Source organism: Balaenoptera ricei, chromosome 11 (assembly GCF_028023285.1).
Source record: "Balaenoptera ricei isolate mBalRic1 chromosome 11, mBalRic1.hap2, whole genome shotgun sequence".
In the NCBI taxonomy this organism is placed as follows: Eukaryota; Metazoa; Chordata; class Mammalia; order Artiodactyla; family Balaenopteridae; genus Balaenoptera; species Balaenoptera ricei.
This window is the reverse complement of record NC_082649.1, coordinates 15,341,765-15,357,351: the sequence shown is the minus strand read 5'-3', so window position 1 is coordinate 15,357,351 and position 15,587 is coordinate 15,341,765. Positions and strand designations below refer to the sequence as shown.

Sequence of the window (15,587 nt, the reverse complement as noted above, 5' to 3'; positions counted from 1 at the left end):
ACATATGTATATGTATAAATGATTCACTTTGTTATAAAGCAGAAACTAACAGACCATTGTAAAGCAATTATAATCCAATAAAGATGTTTAAAAAAAAAAAAAGTAAGTGGTTGTTGAAACTCGTTAGGATAATGACAAGGGAAGAGGGGAAAAAATTCTTGTGGACTTGGTGCTTAACTCATCAGGAAAATTTGGTGCCTTTCCTGAAAATCAGCACATGAAAGCATCAGGGATAAAGAAAAACGACATAAAAAAATAAGAGATACTGCAAAAAATAAGCTAGATTTTAGAAATATTAAATAACTGTAGCCAAGAAAAGGCAGTAGGGAGAAAGGAGTTCCCTTATTGATTCCTTCTTTTCACCTTGTAAGTTGAATACCAAGAATGCCATTTATTTCCTTGGACAAGGGCTGGGATCAGGAGGGACAGATTACTTTCAGATCTAGGTGATTGTGGAGAATTAGTGAAGAAAAAATAAAGGACAGTTCACACTAAGACAGGAGTTCCTGGGAAATGTTTGTGGGACTAGTAGGAGGGAAGGCGGCAGTAGAGTGGGGAGAGGTGGAACAGAGCTAAAGAGGAAGGAAAGAGTAAGAAGGGAAAGCAGAGGAAGGGGCTGTGCGCCTACAATGGTGACTTTCCATAGCAGGATCAGAGAGAACGCTGTTGGAAGGCTTAGCAAATATATATTAACCCCTGTGAGAATTCTATAGTGAGGAGGACCAGCCGGGAGAGCCTACTAGGTCTACAGTCTTAGAAGAAATCTTGGTGTTTGAAAGTGGGTGTCAAGAGGGACCTGGGAGGTGATGAACCATCACCTGCAGTGGTGTGCCAGGGCCGCTGGCTCTGGCTCCTGAGAGTCGACTGTACACTTCTCTTTCCAACTCTCTGGGCTCTGTGCCTCTTACTGGTACATGAAAGAGGTCATGGTAGGTGTATTTACACCACAAAAATTGACAAATGCTACAAATCGGGGTCCCCCCTCCACCTTAGAGCCAGTTGTTAAACATTCACTGATCTGCTGCCACGACTCAAGTTGAGAATAGGCTGTTGCATCAAGCAGTGAGGACGGAACCCCATGAGAACATTCTCACGAGAGGAGGGACACCCTCTTTGCCAGGGTGAGTGTGCACAGAGTAGGTACAGGTATGTTTTTCCTTGAGATACTATAATGAATGGCTGCTCACTGGTCAGAACCGTCTATTGATCCATCTGAGAGAATTCCAGAGGATACGACCGGAAGAAGTTGAGCAAATGAAAGTAAGTCATAAACAATGCATCAGGCAAGCAGAATTCAGTCAAGAGAAAATTAACCCATTCCTTTGAACCAAGCATGCTTGGTGAGCCTTACAAGTTGAAGCTGGCATCTTCTTCCTGTTTGCACCCACTGCCAGCACGTAAAATTACATCCCACCTACCTGAAGCCTGTCACGGTTACCTGTGATCCTTTAGAAATCTTTTCCACTACATCCTAAGTTGCTGCTAGAAATTTCCAGCAATTGTGTCTGTGTTTTCCGGTTTGTGGAGGAAATAAATACTTTCAAGGCCCCACTGTTGCCCTGTCCCACCTTCGGAATCCTCATACTGGGTTTAGTGCTTTCAAATAAACTCTGCTGCTGAATAAAGAAGTTGTTATTCTAGGAATATAGTGCTGAGTGAGAAAAGAGAGTTATCAACTTTGTCTTCCTTATAATTTTCTGGGTCTCTCCCCCACCTTTTTCCCTTAACTTTCCTTTTTAATTTTTTTTTCCATGTGCCATGTTTTCCATGCCAGTCTTATACACAGGGTTTCTTAGGGACTAGAAATGCATAAGAAGCTTAACAAGTGGAGATTTACCTACTAACTATAGTGCTCACATAGCAGAGTTATCCAGCACTCATTCAATAGTATTTGTTAATCATGATGTGTGTGATAGACACTGTTCAAGGAATCGTATATCATACAGAGCAGTGGCTCACAAAGTACATGTCGAAACAGTGAGAAGATGCAGCCATCAGGCATGTACTTTCTACCTTGGCTTGGGTTTAAATTAAATGGCTTCTTATTTGTAACTGTATTTACCTGAACACGCCTGAGTATTGACCCTGTGAATGCCTTTTACTTTCTTTGTTATTTTTAGTTTTTTAGCCTTGCATCTTGGGAAATATTTAGTTTTCAGAGTGGACACAATTCAGGTTAGCCATACTCTAGGAAATACACTGAGATTGCTATAAAGGGTACTTGTGGGAGACTGCTGTGGATTTGTTCCCCCAAGGGCAGCCATATATATCAGTGAAATGGTATGTGTGTTGGGGGGTGGGGAGGAGGGAGTCAAAATGTTATTTAAAGGATGGCTATAGGTCTTAATGCACGAAAGGATCGCCTCCATACTTCAGTTACCATGCCTGACCTCTCTACCATTCATCACCCTTTTTCTAATACAATAAAAACCTTTGTTATAATGTAAATAATATTAACCACTTATAACGTTTCTTAAGGAATGTCCTAAACAGAGATCTGAATGAGTTTGTCAAATTACATGTACGTTTTCACAGGAAAGGGGGGTTTAGGAAATAAACTGGGGTATAGGCTTTGCAGAGGAGGTTGTGCAAGGGAGGTCAGGAGGTTGCAGGAGAGTACTCTGTGGGGGTGGCCTGAGAAAGAGGGGTATTACTAGGATACAAGATCTACTGCAATCAGCAGAGATACAAAATAACACTGGCCAGAGAGAGAGAACTTTATTTCTTTCTCACTGAATGGCACAGAGAGAGATGGCTGGGGCCAATATTGTGGGGTGGCTTCATGAGGAACCTAGGGACCCAGGGACCCAGGCTCCTTCCCTCTTGTTGCTCCACATGCCTAGAATGTTGTCTTCCCTCTAAGCCTCACTAGCTGAGAATTCTCAAATGTTAGTACACATGTGCTCTCAAACAATTTTGCTCTGCCCTGCTCCACTGCCACTCTACCTGGTAACCACTACATCCTTCCATCCAATAGGTGGTAACACTGGCACTCACAGATCCCACACACTTTCACAGGCTCTACCGCCCACTGGTGGCTTGTTTTGATAAGTCTATGGGGTTATCTGTGGCTCAGCGGGGAAGTATGTTCTTTCCTCTTTGGTTACACTCTGGTCTAGAGTTCCTGAAATAAGACTGTTTATGCTTCATTGTCCTGCAATTATCTTAGAAAAAATAAAACAAAATCATTTCAGCTTTAATATACAGTCTCTGCTCTCCACTGCCCTTGATATGCATCCAGAGAGCTAGGTTGCAAAACACATCTGGGAGGTAGCAATCAAGCTGTATTCAGAATCACTTCTCCTCTCTTATAATGAAATATTTGTTATAATAAGCTCATTGACCTAGGATCCTTCTTCCCCAAAACAAGATCTCTTATCCTCGTCTCTCACTCTAAATACCTTTCTTTGGACCTGCCCTATTAGTTTAGCAGATATGCTCAGATCATTCACATTTAAAGTGGGGATTGAGTGGGCATAGTATTGGATATGGGTTGGGGCATAACATTTTGAAAACCATGATACATGAGAACTGGAACAAAGAATTACTTCACTGGGATCCCTCCATAGCATGAGGCATACCATTCAATACAACAAAAGTCTCTGAAATTGTGACATTTGTATTGCTCTAATTAGCCAACTGTCGAGTGCAGCATCCCACTTGAGGGTTGAGTGTATCTGACTGAAACCTCTGTTATGATTCTAAAGTGAATTTAATCTCCCATGTTGTAAATGACAGTGACAATAAATTCTCAGACAACAAAAATAGAGGTTTTATGATCCAGCAATCGTGCTCATTGCTGTTTACCCAAATGAGTTGAAAACTTATGTCCAAAAATATGCACAGGGGTGTTTATGTCAGTTTTATTCACAATTGCCAGAACTTGCAAGCAACCCAGATGTTCTTCAGTAGGTGAATTAATAAACTGTGGTACATCCAGACAATGGAATATTATTCAGCATTAGAAAGAAATGAGCTATCAAGCCATGAAAAGACAAGGAGGAAACTTAAATGCATGTTAGTAACAAAAGAAGTCAATCTGAGAAAGCTACAAACTGTATGATTCCAAATATATGACATTCTGGAAAAGGCAAAGCTACAGAGACAGTAACAAGTTCAATGGTTGCTAGGAGTTTGGGGAGGGAGGAGTGAATACGTGGAGCACAGAGGATTTTTAGGGCAGTGAACCTACTCTGAATGATACCATAATGGTGGATATGTGTCATTATACATTTGTCAAAACCCACAGAATGTGACAAGTGACCCCTAGTGTAAAGTATGAACTTTGGGTGATGATAATGTGTCAGTGTAGGTTCATTGACTGTGACGTACCACTGTGATGTGGGATATTGACGGTGGGGAGGTGATGCAGTGTAGGGACAGCGTGTAAATGCAAACTCTCTGTACTCTCTGCTTGATTGGGCTGTGAACCTAAAATTGTTCTAAAAAATAAAGTCTATTTAAAAGCAGGAAGTAACCTGGAACTTTCATGAAACAAATATTAACATCCTCAATGTAATCTATATTCCATTAAAATAAATGAAGTCCTACAGTCCACCTATAAAAACGTCTATTCCCAAATTCATGAACCCCAGTATTTCTTCAATAATAATTATACTAATACAGGTAAAATTTTTATAAAAAAAAATCCTGAATAATTTAAACAATAAAAAATTCACATTCTTCTTTCTTTGGAATTATAGGAATATATCCCATATGTTTCAAACCTGACACACTAAATATAATAATCTGGATGAGATCCATATCACCGTTTCCTGACCTTAAAGAATACAGAGGAGACAGCTGCCAACAGTTGAAATGTGTTAATGTATGCCAGCTACTTGGAATGTATTATTTCATCGTAATCTCTACGACAGCTTTTACACAGATATTATTCCCACTTTACTAATATTTTGCATGAGACAGGGCCAGGATTCGGTCTTACAAACATGTTTTGTTTTGGAGTCCCTAATTCTCCAGGTACCCAAACTCCTAGATAAGAATACTGGGTTTCCCCAGGTTATTTGCTCAGAATTATACGAGAAAATTTAACAACCGGGCCAGAGGCCTTGAATAGGAGGAAACACTGGAGACCTAGTCCTATGAACTAGAAGTAGGAAAGGATAGCAGAAAAAGTAGGAACTAGTCTAAGGCAGCTAAAACTGGGGTTAAAAGAAGCCTCAGGAAGGAGAGCAGCGCAACCGATCCCCGATGGGATAAGAAGTGCAGCATTTTCCTAACCAGGATGAGAAGGTTAAAGGACGATAAGGGAAGGATGGCTACAGATGGAAAAAAAAAAAGAAAAAAGAAAAGATGAAGAGGAACCACAAGTGGAGGCACCCAGCAATTGCGGGCCAGGGGTGGGGAGTGGGGAGTGGCGGTGATGGTAAGCCATAAAGGGGAAGGAGGGGGTTAAGAATTTTAAAAAATTTTATTTTTCTATTTTACTTCCGATTCCCAGCTCTAACCAGCTTGAAATTGACCTCACTCTCACCGTTCCATGTACTGATATGGGAAATAGCTTCATTAAAGCAACAATCTACTAAGTTCGTCTTTGAGGCTTTGAATCTGAAATATGGGGATGACCCTGACATTGGAATCCCGGTCACTTGCTCAATGTCAAGGTCAGGATCTTCCCAATATGCCACATCCCTGCCATGGAGTAGGAAGAATAAATAATAATTATTTCTAATAATTGTTGGTTAGCTCAAACCCAACTAACATTTTCTTCCCTTTTTATCCCCCTCCTCCAGATGATTAGACATGTTTCTGGCTCCTGTGTGTGTCTTCTGCTTCACTGATGAGAGTTGTGTGAAGCTGCGGTGGTTCTCAAGCCTAGCTGCATATTAGACTCACCTGGGCAGCTTTTAGAAATAAAAAGCCTGGGCCTCACCCCAGTAAAACTGAACCAAAACCTTGGGGGCAGGGAGGGCCTGGGCAATGGTAGGTTTCAAACCCTCCCGAGGCGATTCTCATGTGCAGCAAGGGCTTAGAACTACTGATAGAGCATCTTTCTCTCTGAACTGCATGTTCAAAGAAACAAAGGATGAGATGCAATGTATTGAATTCTTGAGCAGGCTTTATATTCTTATATGTGAGCTAGGACCTCTGCTGTGAGATAATTTGTCTGTTAATAAAACTACCTTCAAAATTTTAAAGACTGAGATTTCTTCTTTTCAGCACAAAGAATAGCATATGCCCGTATCAAAAGGAATTTGGATTTAAACAGATCTGGCATTTTTCCTTTATATATATATATATTTTTTTGTCAATTCATTATCATCTTTTCCAAGAAAAAGAGCAAGAAGTGAACATTTCCTCTGTGTAGTCACTTGAATGTGAATGCCAATAATTCCATTCTAAAAAAAACCCAGGTACACAACTAGCGTCTGCTAGGAAGAAAAATTAAATATATTAAATTCACAAGAATGGTTTCCAGATACTGAACCTTTAAATAACTTCAGGTTTTAGAGGGTCACTTATATCTGAAGTGTGACTAGCAACAATAAGAAGCTACAGGATCCTGACAAGTGCTCCAGCACCAGAACATAACATGATGAAAAACCTGCAAAGAATTCCTTGTTTCCTAGAAATATGAGATCTTGTTAAGAATTTTAAAACTATTAATTTTTAGAAGGGGGGTGTTTTTCAGGACTCTCTCTTTTAGGACTAAAGTCTCTTGTAATTGAATAAAAGTAAAAGGAACATTAAGTATCAGCATTTGATGTCACGAGGTAAGGATGTTTCCTTAGATACAAACAAAGTTTCTCTCCCCCAGGGCACCCTGCCATAGGGATTGCTTAGGACGTACGTTTGCACTGATGTGCACATCTGGTAAAATGACATACATGTGACCTTCAGTATTTTCAACCTGCGTGAAGCATGCAGACTGCCTTTGGTGTTGACTTTCCTCTCTCTAGAGTTTGCAAGAAATTTCCATAGTTTCTAAGTAACTTGGTGTTTTTCACAATCTATATTTTCCATTTATATACATATATATACACACACATGTAACTCTATCCATGATAGAATAAAATCCTGAAATCTCACCTTCTTTATGAAGATTTTAAAAATTGAGTTCTTAAACTGACTAGACATGTTCACGAGACTCTCCTGGTTATTTGCCACCAGTAACTCTTGTATATAAGAACTACATTCCCTTGCTTGATGAAAAGGCAGGGCAAATAGACGCTTTTGTAGCAGGGAAGAACTTTCAGACTCATGAATTTTAGGCTCCATTATGGTTGGCTTGCAAAGACCCCATGTCAGATCTATAAAAATATTTGCAGAATCTTGGTCCTCCTTGTCAAATGGCAGACAGGGAAACATCAAACTCCAAAAGATGTGTTTTTTTTGTTTATTTGCTGATGATTGCATGGTAGAAAATGAAAACAATCTATTAGATACTGAAAGAACTGATGTATGAAATGTATTATGTATACAAAGCAAACAGTTTAAACATTTTTTAAAAGGATGGAAAAAATCACAAACCCACCATATAGATTTGATAAACAGACCTGGGTTCCAGTCTTGCTTCTATATATCCTTACTTAATATTCAGTAATTTCCAAAGTATCTCCAAGCCTTAGGGTCTCATCTGTAGTACAGCCATAATACTTCCTACCTCACAGGTAGCTGGGAGGGATTAGACGAGAAAAGGTTTTCAACACACCTAACATGGCATCTGGAATATATGAGAGATAGGACTTAATAAATGTCAATTACCAACTCCTTCCCCTTTGTCCTTAGAAATGTAAATGCAAAAGTAGTATTACTACCCAGGACTTCAGAGGAGCTGAATTCTGACACTAGATCTTAATAGTTCATTATATTTTTCTCTTGGACCCTGAAAAAGTGCAGGGTGAAGCCAGTTCTTTGAGTATGAAAAGTAAAATAAGATCCCTGTAAGGAAAGCCTGGATGTGTAAGCTGGTGTTGCTGGGCTGCTTTTATCTGGGATCATGATAACCCATTATGAGTGTGCTTCAGCAACCTTGAAAGTGGATAGCAGCAAAGTGCAGCTCACCGTACAACAGCAGTAGGAGACAATGCATCTTTCAAAACTGTTCTGAAATCCTGATCACGGAAGTGTCACAGAGATTAACGGTAAATTACGAAGTAAGTGCATGAAAGTGAGGGTGTGTGAAATCATAATAGGCATCTTCGTTCTGAATTTCTTATTTCCATGTCTTTAGTGAAAGAAGAGACATAATCAAAAGTAGATTGGGAGCACAGCCCAGAAGTTGGTCAGGATAATATGGCTTTAAAAGGTGAAGGTCATGTCACCTTCTCCATTTTAGGCTCTATTACACTCCTGAAGACAAAGATAAGCATGTTTCTATTTAATAGACTAGCCACAAAACCAATACAGAGAAATTGTTAATACTTAGTGCAAATGCCACTTGAAGCAAATACCCTCAAGAAAAAGAGACTTTCAGAGCAAAAAGGGACTTTGGAAACAATCTTGCCCAGCCGTATCATTTTACAGGTGAGGGAAATGAAGCCCTAAGATGTAAAGAAGACATGGTGCTTAGTTTCAAAGCCTAGAATTGAACTAAGACCCTCTGAGACCATAGTGGTTCTCTTACCATCATTTGTATGGTTGGGTCTAAGAGTGTGAGTTGAAAGCATTTAAGTACAGCTACTATTTCCACTCTCTAACAGGATTTATTAAAAGTCACAAAACAAGTAAAAGGTGATTTTCACCAACGAAAATGTTTTTATTCTAATTGAAACTATCTATATCATCATCTATAATTCTGCACAAATTGAAAAGACTAAAAGGGTAGAAGAGAGTGATGGATAGGTTTTTCACATGGGGTTTAAGTGGAAGTAGTTTGATATAAAAAATTATTTTATTTTCTTATTAGGTTTATAAAATTTGGCAACCATGCCCATTTCCCTGAAAGTATTGCCTTCGGATTATACAATTTGGAGGTCAAGAATAATTAATGCTTCAGAATCCTTCTCCTTCTTTGCCCAACTCCTGTTCAAATCTGTCCTCTTGAAAGAAAAAAAAAAAAAAAAGGGCCCTGCAAAGTCTTGCCCAAGCCTGAGAAAGCTTTATGTTAGGTTGTAGGGAAAAACAAGGCAAAATAATATAAACAGCAACCCTGACAGCTGAGATGAGAGCCCTTCTCACCGTGCTTTCCCGGGCTGCTCTGTCAAGATCTTGATGCCTGGTGATGAACGGACTGCATGTGTGCAACAGAAGATAAAAACGGTCTCTGCTGGCCCTTTCCCAGCCACAGATGTCATGGCCTTGACCTTAAATATCTTATTGCAGCCCCAGTTTGCTGAAATGCTCGAAGGCAAAATACTCTGTGTCACTCCACCTCAGTGCGGTGAGAGGCTCCCAGAGCCTGGGAATGCGTTCATATTTGGTGATGCCTTCCTGCGTCACTAAAGCAATCAGATGGATCCAGCCTGAGAAGACGATAAGGGCTGGACAAAAGCCGAGAGGGCAAACAGATGGGTAATAATCCCCTCTTTTATTATTTGTGCCTATGGAGAATTATTCAGCAGAATTGAATTCTCTGATGAACAGAGCCCCAGACGGCTTTATGCAGTTAAAATTATGGGATTTTTCCTTTCTATTTGCTTCTGTGCTTTGAGAGAGAGGGTAAGATGATATTCTTATTCATAACAGTAGTGATTATTTGCAAAATAAAAAGGGATCCACTGATGTTTGTGACAATCAGTAGTGTGATGCCAGGGAGTGCGAGCTCCACTCAGCCAGAGCCCCTTCATCGTGGATCAGGATATATATGGGACATTTGTCAACACCCTCTGTAAGCTCCCAGGGTCTATGATGGACAGGGCTCTGGAAAAGAGATGGGACATCTGCTATTCAGAACTGATTTTGGAAATCAGAATGACCCAGAGGGCCAAGCACATAATAACCGCCCCCCTGCATTTCATAAGTTTTGAAATAATTCAGTAATCTGTGACTTAGAAAGCTTCAGCCAATTGATTTGGGAAACAGAAGTCCCCCATAACCCAGGATTAGGAGGCTGGAAAGTGAGGAGGCACTGGCTGCAATGGAAGGTGCACGGGCTGCTTTCCTATTTTACGTGCCCTCCCATGTCCTCAGTCCACTGCATGGCTCCCCGAGGGCCCTGCAGGCGGCACGGGTACCAGCGGACAGCAGGCGTGAGGCACAAGCTCCAGGGCTGCTTGTCACTGCAGGGCACCCCAGCCAACTGCTGCTATAACCTTGCTGAGTGTAGCTTTTGTAGGCTTCCATTCCCCAGAAATGTAGCAGGAAAGGTCTTCTAAGCTTAGGCTTAGAACCTGGCCAGATGTGGAAGAATTCTTTCAGACTCGATTACCTTTGTTTGGGGGCTGCTGTTCAACAGGTGTTTAAAAAAGAGTAAGTAGTATAATATCCTATGTTATTGCATACCCTGGGAGAAAAATCTATTTCTCATCAAAGATGTTTTGTTACACAAAAAGAAAAACAAACAACAATAATAGCTACTATTTATTGAGTTACTAAGGACGTGTGTGTGTGTGTGTACACTTACAGTATGTATGTGGATATATATCTTTAGAAGTTAAGTGACTTTCTTAAGATAATACAATTAGTAAACTTTGGAGCCTAGGACTGTCTGATTCCAAACCTCAAGGTCCTTCTACAAAACCAAGCTACTGCATCTCTTGCACTTAGTTGCAATTGATCCTACACTGCCTTATCCTCTTAACTCTCTTTTCATATTTCCTTAACTACATTGTAAGCAACTTGAGAGCAGGAGCCCCATTCTATATTTGTCTTCCCCACAAAACCAAATAGGAGTCTAGAGAACACTCTCTTCAGGCCACGACCAAACTTCCTTGTGATGAAAGTCTATTGTATACATCCTGTGATTATTCGATACTGTTATGAGACCTCAAGACCTCACTTCGTTCGAAAGACATGTTGGGAATAGTTGGGATCAGACTACTGAGGGCCCTGTACGCCATTTGTGGCATAGACACTGTTCACTGGATATCCATGTGCCCCTACATTTCCCAGCCTCTCCACATTGGCAGCATTTGGGACATACAACTAGTTCTGAGGGATGGGCTGTGAGCAGAAATGACATGCATCTGGACCATGGCACTTAAGAGTTAATGTTCCTTTTCCATTCTTCTCTTTCCTCATCATGGTGCCATGAGATGGTAGCATCACAAGATACACAAAGCCTGCATTTCTCAATAATTGGATGAAAACTCTTTCATCAGACTTTGCTAGTGAAAGACACTTTTGTTTTCCTAAACCACTGAGATATAGGGGTTTACATACTACTACTGCAAACCCTATCTTTTAAAAATTTATATACTGTGCCATAAGATTTGGACTTTATTTTAATGGAATTGGCAAATTAGAAGCTTTCGTATAGGGAAGCAGCAATGGAAAATATCTTAACTATCAAATTAGCTCTTTTTAAAATCATTTCCTTGTATTTTCTTTCCTACCGGCATTTCCCCAAGGTCATTTACTTTTCACTCATTCATTCAACAACCGATTGTTAATCATCTTATTTATCCACTAGGATATGTCTGGTATGGGACATTCAGAGATGATGATCTGGTTATTTATTAAATATAGAAATAAAGCATATTATATGCCAGACACTGTTCTGGTACTTGTCAAATATTTACTTATTTAATCCTCATAGCAATGCTAGAATGCACTATCATTATCCTCATTTTATATATTAAGGAAACTGGAACCCAGAGAGATTAAGTAACTTGCCCAAGGTCACAGAGCTGCTAGTGGGAAAAATAGGACTTGAACCCAGGCTGTCTTCCTCCAGAATCTGGGCTCTAATCCACCAAGTATGTTGATGACAGTCTGATAGTCTAATCAGTGCAGAAGATGGAGTCCTAACAGACCGTGATGGCCAACTTGGTCCTCCTCCCCCCAACCCCACCCCATGGGCCTTACTGAAGCTGAAAATTCCCTCCTTCTAATGCATCACAAATATCATCCTGGGAGTTAGGTTAAGACCAGGAAATTCTCAGAAAAATGCTGAGAGAACTAACAGGGAATTGATCCCATCTCTGCATTCCCTTAATGTTTTCTTTGCATTCCTATTAAGCCACTGCTCATACCACATCTTTATTTACTTACTTAGTTATACACAAGTTTTATTCATTTTGGTATGCTTACAGCACTTACCTCACTACACAAATATGCAGAGTAAATGTCTGACAGATGATGTAAATGAAAGAATGAGTAATATAACCTAAGCCATATCTACAGCTAAAATTTTAGTATCTTTGGATATTTCTGGTGAAATGGTGGGGTAGACAATCCAGCAGTTAATAAATTCTCTTTCTGCCATATTATCAATCCTGATGATATAACACTTTGAACAAGTATTAACACTTAATTATTGTTCCAACTGTGGAGTAATATTTCTATTCTAGTTCTGAGAAAATAATAAAGGGCATATACTGATTATTTAGTATGAGTTAGACAGTTGCTATGGACTAAATGTTTGTATCCCCCAAGTTCATATGTTGAACCCCAGTTCCCAAAGTGTTGGTATTTCAAGGTGGGAAATTTGTGAGATAATTAAGTCATGAGGGTATAGTCCTTGTGACGGGGATTAGTAACTTTATAAGAAGAAACATGAGAGAGATGATCTCTCTCACCAACATGTGAGTATACAGCAAGAAGGCATTCATCTGCAAAGCAAGAAGAGGGTCCTCAGCAGGAACAGAATCAGCCAGCACTGAGATTTTGGACTTCCCAGCCTCCAGAAATGTGAGAAATGTTTGTTGTTTAAGCCACTCAGTCTATTTGTTATAGCAGCCTGAACTAAGCAGTCTCATAAGGACTTTATATATAACTTATTTAACCCTCATAGTCATATACAGCCAATTCTCATCATTCATGGTCGTTATGTTCTACAATACTGATCTGATGCTTCTAGGAGAAATAAAGGGTTAGGTTCCTGAAAGCATCTGGTTGAAATATTTTCTTTGTCTGGTCAATACAAAATCTTGTTTTATGTGTGTTTCTGTTGAAAGACACTTTATTTAATATATGATATTGATTAATTTACATTGAACTCATGGCCAATAGCATGCAGACCAACTCATGCCTGAACAAAGCTTATCTAATGCATATATTTTCTCCATAAGGCACATCACAGCCCTCTTGCACTTAGAAGCACCAGATAGCATTTAATACTACGCTTAAGGTCATTTTAAACAGTGAAATCATCAATAAAAGCACAAATATGTTAAACACATGGCACTAAATAGACCATAAAAAGGACAATTGTTTACAGTATGAGAGCTGAAACAAGTCAGAGCATCACCTTGTGCAACCTCAGCTGGGAGTGTGCATGCTGGGCAACTCAAAATTTTCACCTTTCTTTGCATGTTTGCAAATGACCACAAAAATGCCATGAGTATTGATCTTGGGGTCATAAATAAGTTGTAGCGAGAGTAGGTAAATTCACAAACATGGAATCTGTGAATAATGAGTGCACAGGATGAATGCCTGTGTTCTCCCCGAATTTGTATGTTGAAGCTCTACCCCCCAGTGTGGCTGGACTTGGAGGTGGGGCATCCAAGAAAGTAAATTAAGGTTAAATGAGGTCATAAGGGTGAGGCCCTGATCTGATAGGATTAGTGCCCTTAGAAGAAACATGGGCGAGCTCCCCACTCCAGCTTATAAATACTGAGAAGAAGCCACATGAGGACATGGTGAGAGGGCAGCTGTCTGCAAGCTGGGAGGAAAGCTCTCACCAGAAACTGAATCAGCCTGAACCTTGATCTTGGACTTCTAGGTTCCAGAATTGTAAAAAAAAAAGTAAATTAAATCTCTTTTGTTTAAGTTAATCAGTCTATGGTATTTTGTAATAACAGCTGAGTAGACTAAGACAATGAGGATCAACTATACTATTATAACTCCACTTTAAGGATGAGGAAATTCAGGCACAGAGATCATATGTAACTAGCACATAATGATAATATCTACTATATTTAATGGACCAAACTTCAAACCTAAGCAGTCTGAGTCCAGATTATATGTTTTAAGTGCTGGAACATGTTGCTGGACTACTTCCCTTGATGAGACCACATGATTAGGCTGCCCTTCCATTTGAGCTCTGAAACACAGCTCTTCCTTTCCTGACAGTATAGGTTCTCCTGCAGCTCTCAGATTCCCTAATGGCTCAAGACTTAACAAAAGAGCAGAATATAGATATGACACATTCTTTGAGAGCTGGGAGATGATCCTCCTGCCTGGATAGGACTGGAACACTAGTTCTCTCAGCTTTCTGCAGTGGGTCAATCTCCTCTTGAAAATTTCCTCTCCTTGGTCATTTTGTGTCCATTAACCAGGGAGAAAGCTTTCCCAGTGCACGGTCCATATTACTATATTGTAACAATTGAAACTATTAATTACTTTCTTTCCATATGTCTGAGTGCAGCCAACATACTTTATTTAGTGATACTTGAGTTCATTGATTCTTAATACTTTTTGGGTCGTGGACCATTTTGATAATCTCAGGAAAATGATTGACAGATTCCCCCAGAAAAACGCACATGCAGAATGACATAGAAGTTTTGCATAAATTTCAGAAGCTCAGGTACCTTCTCCCTTCTGAAAACCCTTGCTGTATTGATAGCCATCTCATTGACACAGAAAGCATGGAAGCCTCTGCTCAACTCAACACAGTGTTAATGACAGCAAATGGACCATCTAGATGGGAAGGATGGGCATGAATGTGAAGGTGGGTCTCTGGTCATTGCAGAGCCTCTTGTTTCATTACATCAGGCTTACCTTTATCTTGTATTTCAGCACCTTGTCTTTATTCTCACAGTCCTTTAGCTGTTTGCAAGCCCTTCTCACTCTTAAACAGGAGCAAAGCACAACACTTACGTGTAAAGAGAGAAACGTTCTGCTTCCCTTCAGAGGCGCATTGGTTTCTGAACCTTGGGAAATGGGTGATGTTACCACATGGTCAGGCAGAGTTTCCAATGGCAACTGAAAGCAGAATAGCAGGAAACCAGTTCAACAGCTGACACCAAAATGCTTTTCCATATGTAAAGCTGTCTTAAACCCACAAGAGACACTGAGAATAAACTTTGTGCTTTCTTTTCTTTTTGCTTAATACCAAATGGGTCAGAGAGAAGCGCTGGACACTTTTAAAAATGCACTTATAATTTTGAATCCAAGCTGTGAGAGTACCCATTGGAGACAACTGTTCTCTCATGGCCTGCTTTGAATAAACAATCACAGCTCTGTGTGATATTACTTCTTAACTAGATTCTAGCATTGAACTCTTGGCTCGCCATGGTTACTTGCATTTTAAACCAGCGTCTCCTTTTCCTTCCCCTTGGCTAAGATTCCTGCTTACTTGGCAGTGGCTCCTTCTCATTTGAACTTTTGCCCTCTTTTAATCTCCACCAAATTTTAGTCTAAAAGAACCTTTCACAGGCACTTTTTGTTACTCTGAGTTTCTTTCTTGTGTGAGAACCAGCTTAGGGAGCTGGTTACTGGAAAACACTCAAGGGCCTCTCTTCCTTCTCTGGGAAGCCACCAGTGACAGGCTGTTTTGTGTGTATAATTTCCTTTAAAAAAAA

General features: G+C 40.0%; 1 long non-coding RNA gene across 1 annotated transcript in view; it reads right to left on the bottom strand.

The window, feature by feature from the left end:
* The window catches only part of LOC132375417 (uncharacterized), a 148,436-nt gene extending 133,454 nt beyond the window's left edge, over window positions 1-14,982 (bottom strand). The window contains exon 1 of the long non-coding RNA XR_009506004.1: window positions 14,884-14,982. This is a non-coding gene — a long non-coding RNA (uncharacterized LOC132375417). The remainder of the gene's footprint in view (window positions 1-14,883) is intronic.
* Between the last annotated feature and the right edge of the window lie 605 nt (window positions 14,983-15,587).